Below are 8,451 nucleotides of genomic sequence, written 5' to 3'. Positions count from 1 at the left end.
TAATAATTGCAATATTTATGTATTATTGCTAATGTACAGTTATTTATGTATGTATCATCTTCATAATGATAATTAAAATAATCTTTGACTTTGAGAGTAGAGGAATAATTAAAATTTATTAACATTTTAAATTGTTTCTTTCCCATGCACACATAGAAATTTACAATTGGTCCTGAAATTGACTTAAGGACAAAATCATAATCATATTTATTGGCCAGTCACATAAATTAATAAATAAATTTTGTCAATTACATTTTCAGATTAATGTAAACGTTTTACTATGTTCCTAAAATTTTCTATACAAATTTATATTGCATGAAGTATTTTAATAACAAATTATATAATTAAAGATTTTAAAATTTTCTTAATTTATACACATATTTAACTTTTTTCAGGGTGTTCAAACAGAAGGCATTTCAGCCAGTTTGCAGTTATATTTTCAGTGATTTTTATATTCTGAACTCTTTATATGATGACATTCACATGTAAGAATCATAAAAGATTCCTAGAGGAAGTCTCAATTCATGCTGTATGAACAGGCAGTGTTATGTGCTAGGACAATGGTGGCATTGATTGCTCAGTTATGATCATAATTTCTACACACTGGAAAATGACTTATTCAGATACATGTGATACTCATTGGGCATCTTAAAATTTATCTTCCTGTTTTTGATACATAAGTAGAATTCAGTATTTACTCTCAGGAATGATGTGGAATTCCCCTCTGTATGATGTGACTATGCTTTATTGCTATTGGTTAATAAAGAAGCTGCATGAAACAAATGGATTAACAGATTAAAACTAGTTGGAAAATCTGAACAGAGATGTAGAGAAATAGTAAGCGGACTCAAAGAGACACCATATAGCTGCCAAAAAAGACAGATGCTGGAACTTTACCAGTAAATCACAAACTTCTTGGTAAAATACTAGGAATAGGATAACTTAAGATGTATTAGTTACTCAATAAGAAGCTTAAGCTATTGGCCAAGCAATATTGTAATTAATATAGTTTCTGAGTAATTATTTGGGTCAGGGATGATGGGAACAAACAAGCAGTCTCTGCCTACAAATTGGCATGCTAAAGTGGGCTGACTACATTCTCACAAAACCTGAGAGAGATTAAAAAGGAATTCTAGACACAAAAGAACAGAGTTTAGTGCACCTTCTTACTAGCCACATTTTTTTCCAGATGGACTCAGTTTGTTGAACAGGAGCTCCATGATTCCTTTAAGAGAGGCCTTCTTGATTCAGCATTAGAAACAAAAAACCATGTGTCTTCTTTAAGGACTGGCAGCTTACTGGTTCATTTAAGTTACAAAACAGCTTTGGGTTTTTCGGGAGGCTGAGCACTTGAATAGGGTCAGTTAGCAGCATATTATAAATTGTTTAATGTTGAAATAGACCAGCTGTGACCCTGGAGTTGTGGTAGTATATATACTCTCAGAGGCAGTGAACATGCCACTGCCATGTTGGACTAGGCAGAGCCAACAGACAGGGCCACAGAGTTGGTTCTAGTCATGCCTGCTCAGCATAAAAAAAAGAAAAAGAAAAAGTACTCCTAGTGTGAAAAGATTTTAGATACACACACAATAAAGACAGATTCAGATAAAAAAGACCTCTTATTGTGTCACAGTGTTAGACATACGTACTAAAAAGGAGAGAGGAAAGGAAGTATAATAGCTACAAAAAAGTAAAGTTTTTAGGGGCTGGAGAGATGGTTCAGCAGTTAAGAGCATTGCCTGCTCTTCCAAAGGTTCTGAGTTCAATTCCCAGCAACCACATGGTAGCTCACAACCATCTGTAATGAGGTCTCTTGCCCTCTTCTGGCCTTCAGGCATACATGCAAGAAGAATATTGTATACATAATAAATAAATAAATAATTTTTAAAAAAGTAAAGTTTTTAAAGAGACAGAGTATAGGCAATCATAGGTTAAAAGAGTAAGTTAAACCTATATATATATTAAAGGTATCTTGATTTCAAAAGTTGGGTTTAAGGATATATTTCTTTGGAATAGAGGTTCTACTTCTGTTTCTACAGAGAATAGAAAGCTGTGGATTCCTTACCAGCTAATATGGTTTGATCAAACAAGACCTGAAGCAATGGCCCAGATGGCCCAACATTCATGACAGCTTCCGGATTGCTGGCTGAGATGGACCTACCACAGAATACCCCATGAAAAACTTGATTAACGGCAGTACCAATCAGCAGGATGTAGTCTAGATAACAATGCCCAAATTCCCTAAATGATTGCTTATAAATGTTTGTATACATTTAAAGAGGGATATGCTATAGAGATATAGGATACTTTGCATTGGTATGGATCTTGGTTTATTGATACACATTTAAGCTCAATTTTGTAATATGTATATTTCTACTCTTGAATAAGGTATTGTGTTTGTGCAGTTCATTTAAAAATATAATGTATAATTAAGAAATACAGGTTAATAGATATCTATAATAGTCAAGCTTGTAGTCATGTCAGTTAGGTTTTCTAGATGTACAAAGATATATTGCAGATGGAGAGTTATTCTTCACACCCTTCAAAGATTTACAATATATGCCATTTAAAAAGTTTAAGAAATTAGGACTTTTCTTGATTATGAGACTCATCTGATCCTGGTAGCACCAATCTACTTCAAGAGGATGATGGGCATTGGAAAGGCTCCTTATGGAGTTAGTTAGCCATTTGGATAAGAAACTGCTCTTGCCTGAACTGCTTGATGGTATGCCCTATAAACTGGAAAAGCAGAAATGACAGAAAAATTATTACTGAAGTTGCCAAAAGAAGGTGAGACAATCCTTTAGGGTTTCTGCTTCACGAAAGAGTCTTCCAGACATTCTGTAGGATATGAAGAAAGTGACTGGCAAACTGCCAATATAGGCAAAACAGTCTTTCAAATGTATGTTTGTTTGTCTTTATGAGACTGAGTTTTGCTGTAGTTTTGGAGCCTGTCCTGAAACTAGCTCCTGTAGACCAGACTGGCCCTGAACTCACAGAGACCTGCCTGCCTCTGCCTTCCGAATGCTGGTATTAAGGCTGTGTGCCACCATTGCCCAGTTGATTTTATTAATAGTAATTGAATGTAGAGTAAAATTCATAACTTTCTATTTCATTGACAGAATGAGGAAGGAAAGAAAATTAAAATGTTCAGATGAAGTTAACAGCATATTTAATGCCAACTTTCAGCATGTTCTGGAAAAGTCCAGTCAATAGCTTGATTTCAGTGACTGGAATTAGATTAGCAGAATTTACTACTAAAACACTCAAAACTATTTATTTATTTGTTTGTTTTCTTATTTATTATTTATTTATAAATAAGCAGACGTATTTCCAAATGCCTGTAGTATTACTCTTATCATTTTATAACACAAATCACTTAATGTGTATAGAAATTATTTATGTTGTGTTTTTGCATTAATTTTATATGGATGCCATGACAAATTACTTCACATTCTGTGGCTACCATAAACCGTTACTCATTATGTTTCTGTATATGATGTGGCTACAAGGTTTTATAAGCCTAGAACCAAATACTTGTAGAACTAGGATCTTTACTGCAGTATCTAGGAAAGAATTTACAGGTTTGATCCATCTGTTGGGTCCATTTCCTTACTGTGATAGTACTTGCCAGATGTAAGTAAATCCATTGGTGTTTCAGAACTTTTCTCCACTATGCAAAGCAGTTACTATGGTCAAGTTCTGTCTATACATGAAATTTTCTGCTTTCCATGCAGTTTCTTTCTTGCTTTATCTTCTGAAAAAATGTCCCTGACCAATTTTGCTACTGCCCTAGGAGACAGAATGGGTCACAATGAGCCACCTGTGTTATATAAATATTTTATCCTCATATTACTGGAAAAAAAGACTTAATGCCATCTACAAAAATTGTTTCACATCAGTATCTAGGCTGGCATTTGATTGAATAACCAGGCCTGTGAATCTTGGATGGACATATTTAGAAACATTCTGATCACATTATAATTCATATTTCATATAAAAGCAAGCTAGATACTAAGTGCTTAAATATAAAACTGTTGTAAGGAGAGGAGGCCAGGAAAAACAAGTCTATTAATCTGTATATTGCCACGTGGCAGTGGCTTATTGGAGATTCTAACTGGCGTCCATCTCAGGTAGAGGATCCATGCCTTCTCTCACTCTACCCTTCTTTTTTCCCAGCATTCAGTTTTGTTTTCTCTGTCTAAGTACTGCCCTATTAACTAGGCCAAGGCAGTTTCTTTATTCATCAACCAATGAAAGCAACACAGAAACAGAAGGAACTCTTACACCATACAACAATGATGTAAAGTTTAAAGTTGAGTAACTGGATATTGTCAGAAGGATCTATAACTTCCATATTGCCACAAAGAATTGTGCCCATAAGTGTATACTAGTATAGCATTATAGGTATTTGAAAAGACAACAGAAACCAGGAGAGTTGTCATTATCAACCAATAGCAATTTCAGAGACATTATATATTTAAGTGTAAACATAGCATATAAAATGTACTAGAAAAGTCAATGAGTTTTAACCTCCTCTTGGAAGGATGATTCTATAAGACACTAAGAGAAGCAATACAGCAGAAAAACTATCATCTACAATAGAGACATTATAATTTAAACCCAATTTTAAAGGGGGAAAATCTCTTTAAAAGATTCAAATCACAGGTATATCTCTTAGAACGTAGTATCCACATATTTTTTCCACTCACAGTATTCTCACAAGCTTACAAAAGACTTTACACTTAAAGGTGAAATATTATTCTAATTTCTTTTTTTCGAGCAGCTTGAAAGAATGGTTTTCACCTTCCTTGTATTACGCTGTGAGAGGTCCTAGTTATCACAGCAAGTAAAACACGAGAAAGAAAATTTGCAATTCAGAAAGAAAGAGCCACTGTCATAACTTGCTGACAAGGTAATTGTTTAAATACAATGTTTAAGAGAATATAATAGTGGCTTATGCACTTTTATCAAAATGAGAATTTGGCATTCATAAAGACAAAATTAAAATGAACAGTGGAAATCAAAATGTATATGAGGAATTATCAACAACGGGAGTTCCCAAGGTTTCTTGAATAAGTCAAGAGTAATTTTGTAAATTAATTGTGTCTCTCAACACCAGCATAAACTGTCAGACAACATCACAGTTCAACAAGCAGATCTTCCTGTAGTCTGCAACTCAGGATAAAGGTATGAGAACGAGGAATGAGACAATTGTAAACATCTTGGAGAAACATTTAACCCAACTTGATTATATCTGAGATCTTTTTTTCTAACTCAGATCTCTTATACTTAGACCTTATAATATCACACCTGTAGCTGTTCTTCTTCTTGATGTATAATCTTTTTTGTTTTTATAACAATCTCTGTCCATGCATTAAATGTCAGCCTCTCTCTATTCTCCTCAAGGACATAATTCTAGGCATCCTCTCCCGTCTTATGTACTCCCATATGTTCACATGTTGTTTTTTCTCTCTATTGAACTGTTTCTATGAGTTTAGAAATATGCTGTATTTCTCCCAGTCTGATTATGAAGCAAAACACAGACTTTGTCTTGAACACTATTCCATGGCTTCTATTTTGGCATTGTTTTGCTCCCATGTTGTGGCAACAGTCCTGAAATGGCTTGCCTATCCTCATCTGCTCTGCTAGTCTTCTTTAAATACAATCCAATTGGGCCTTGGTCCCAAAGATCCTGTGCTCTTGACTTCCCTGATGTTAAATCAGTTCCTACTTGACTCAGCAGCAGCATTCCTCGCCTTTGACTGTGCTGTGCTTTTCCTCCACATTCTCCAGCTTTTCCTGATTACTTTCATGCCTCACCTTTTACCCTTCCAGTATTTTACTTATCTCTGCTTTTTGAGGTGGGCCACACCATGCACAGAATATGTTCTTCCCTTCTTTTTTTCCTTTTGAGATTTCACTTATTCCTAATCTTTCTGCCAGCAATTCTGAAATTTGCATCTACAGCCAAATAGTTTTCCTGAAACACACACACATACACACACACACACACACACACGTGCACTTGTACCAAATAATCACATGTCTAGTCAATTGTGCTTTTCTTGATACCTGAAAAACATATCCAGAATACAAGCATATCTTTTTCTCTTTCTATTCACCTAATTCATTTTACATTGTTTCTCTTCTGATTTCTGTGATACTACATCTATCCTCATGACAAGAGAAGAGGACAGAGTCACCATTTAAGAATCAAAGTTTGATTAGATGACTCCTCTCTTCAAAATCCTGCACAACTCCTCATTTTGCTCTGAGTGCATTACCAGAATTTTCTGTGATCCTGCCAGGTCCAACGTGCTCTCATTGCCCCATGATAGGCATCAATTCTTAAAGCTCTCTCTGTTTTCCCCTTTTCTACAGAAGTTGCCACTTTTGTATTTCACCAAGGCAGCAGGCAAGCAATTAAAAACATATAAAAATCAACAAGTAAGGTGCAAACATATGGGCAAAGAAAATGACTACAGTTGTTACAAAAGATAAAATACAACTGAACAATCATTATAAGTTAAAATATGACTGATGGTACAGTCCTCAAAACCTTGAGGACTATTTTAAAAGAAGCCATGAGTTATTATTGATATTATTAATACTCTTCAAATAATGATTCCCCACCATGAAAATGATAGAAATCTACGTCCACAAATCTTTCCATAACAAGGTTTAACTCCCCTTTGTTACTTATTTTAATGAAACTTAGATCTTAAACTAATTGTTAATTTGTAAATAAAATTAAGATAAAGTATATTTTAAGGCACTGAAACTAATCATGTTTTGAAAACATTTAAAGAGTTATATTTTGAAATAAAATATAAAATAAATCTGTATATGCATGTGAGAAGCGATAGAAATCTATTTCCATTAAAAACATTAAAATACATTTAGGGATACTAATAAATTACTATCTCCAAATAGTGAGGTTAGTTTTATTTCAACATGCATAAATCACCTTAATATTATATGTATATATGATAGGAATTTTAGAATCACAATATTTATCACTATTAACACTAGCACTACTAGGTGACTATTCAGGAGTTGTTTCCATTGGTTCCTCTAGGAGGCTGCTTGTTCATTTCCTGGCTGCCCAGGCTCCCGAAATAACCACACAGAAACTATATATTTAAATCACTGCTTGTCCAATTTATTTAAGTTTAAGTGGGGCTACCAGGCAAAAAGTAGAGGCAGGGCAATGAGAACTGAAGAATTCTGGGAAGAAGGAAGAGTCAGTTTGCTGTTGTCACCAAACTCGGAGGATGTAAATATGTGACTGCCTCGCCAAAAAAGGTACCACGTATGTGGCTAACAGACAAGAATTGTGGACTTATATGAGTTATAAGAGTTAATAAGAAGCCTGAGCTACTAAGCCAACCAGTTTATAATTAATGTAGACGTCTGTGTGTGTATTTGGGACTAACGGCTGTACATCAGTCAACAGTTCCTGAAATAGTTTGTCACTCGTGTGCACAGCATTGATTTTAATGCGGAGATGACAGCAGTAAATAAGACATCTCTGTGTCACAGAACTTCAACAGTGATGGCTTCCTTACCAAGGTTTCATCTTTGCCCCGAGCTTATTTTCTTCACTTCACTCTGTTTCCGAATATTTGATCACACTGTGACACTTCTAGACTGTGTTAATAAAGTTAACTTTGAATCAGGAGGTGGAGCCAGCTACTAGCTTATTGTGACTAGTAATATAGAAGCTAGGAAAATGGATAAGAAAGACAGACAGGATGGAGAAGAGAGAGACGTGTGGAGTGAAGAGGTGCTGGTTGGGTCTCTGGAAAGAAAGGGAAGGTTATCCGGTTGTTCATACTTTGCTTCTTTGAGCTATATGGTTTTACCGTAATATCTGACTCTCGATTTTTTCATTGGTAATAGAATAATTTAGAAAAATATATATATTTTTTTTAGTTTTGTTTTTTATTTTTATTTATTTATTTTTTTGTTGCAGGGTTTCTTTGTGTAACAGTTCTGGCTGTCCTGGAACTCACTCAGTAGACCAGGCTGACCTCAAACTCACAGAGATACACCTGCCTCTGACTCCTGAGTGTTGGGATTAAAGTCATGGGTCCCCAATGCCCTTTTGGCCATGAACTAAAAATACAGAATGCTTCACAAATTCGAGTGTCGTCCTTGTGCAACAGTTATTCTAATCTTCTCCATACTTTTTCAGTTTTAGTACACATGTTGCCAAAGCTAGCATATTAGGCACCAAAATGTTGTGTTTTGCAAATTGTCCTATTATCAACAAAAACTTGAGAGTTAAATATTGGGTGAAAGCCTTCGGATCAAAGAAACAGAGGATGGGCAACCAGTCAACCTTCTCTTTCTTACCAGAGACCCAGCCAGGACCTCTTCCCTCTACATGTCACAGACTGAAAAGACAGAAGGAAGTCCAAGTCCCTCCCTTCTCCATCCTGTCTT

The 8,451-nt window shown here is 35.1% G+C and overlaps 1 non-coding gene across 1 annotated transcript; it reads right to left on the bottom strand.

The window, feature by feature from the left end:
* Positions 1-8,123: 8,123 nt before the first annotated feature.
* Positions 8,124-8,230, bottom strand: LOC142838539 (U6 spliceosomal RNA). Its single transcript, XR_012908592.1, has one exon. It is a non-coding gene; the product is annotated as a U6 spliceosomal RNA (small nuclear RNA).
* Positions 8,231-8,451: the final 221 nt, after the last annotated feature.

The sequence above is a fragment of the Microtus pennsylvanicus genome, chromosome 19, assembly GCF_037038515.1.
Source record: "Microtus pennsylvanicus isolate mMicPen1 chromosome 19, mMicPen1.hap1, whole genome shotgun sequence".
In the NCBI taxonomy this organism is placed as follows: Eukaryota; Metazoa; Chordata; class Mammalia; order Rodentia; family Cricetidae; genus Microtus; species Microtus pennsylvanicus.
Note: the sequence above shows the minus strand (reverse complement) of the source record. Positions and strands in the feature narration are given on the sequence as shown.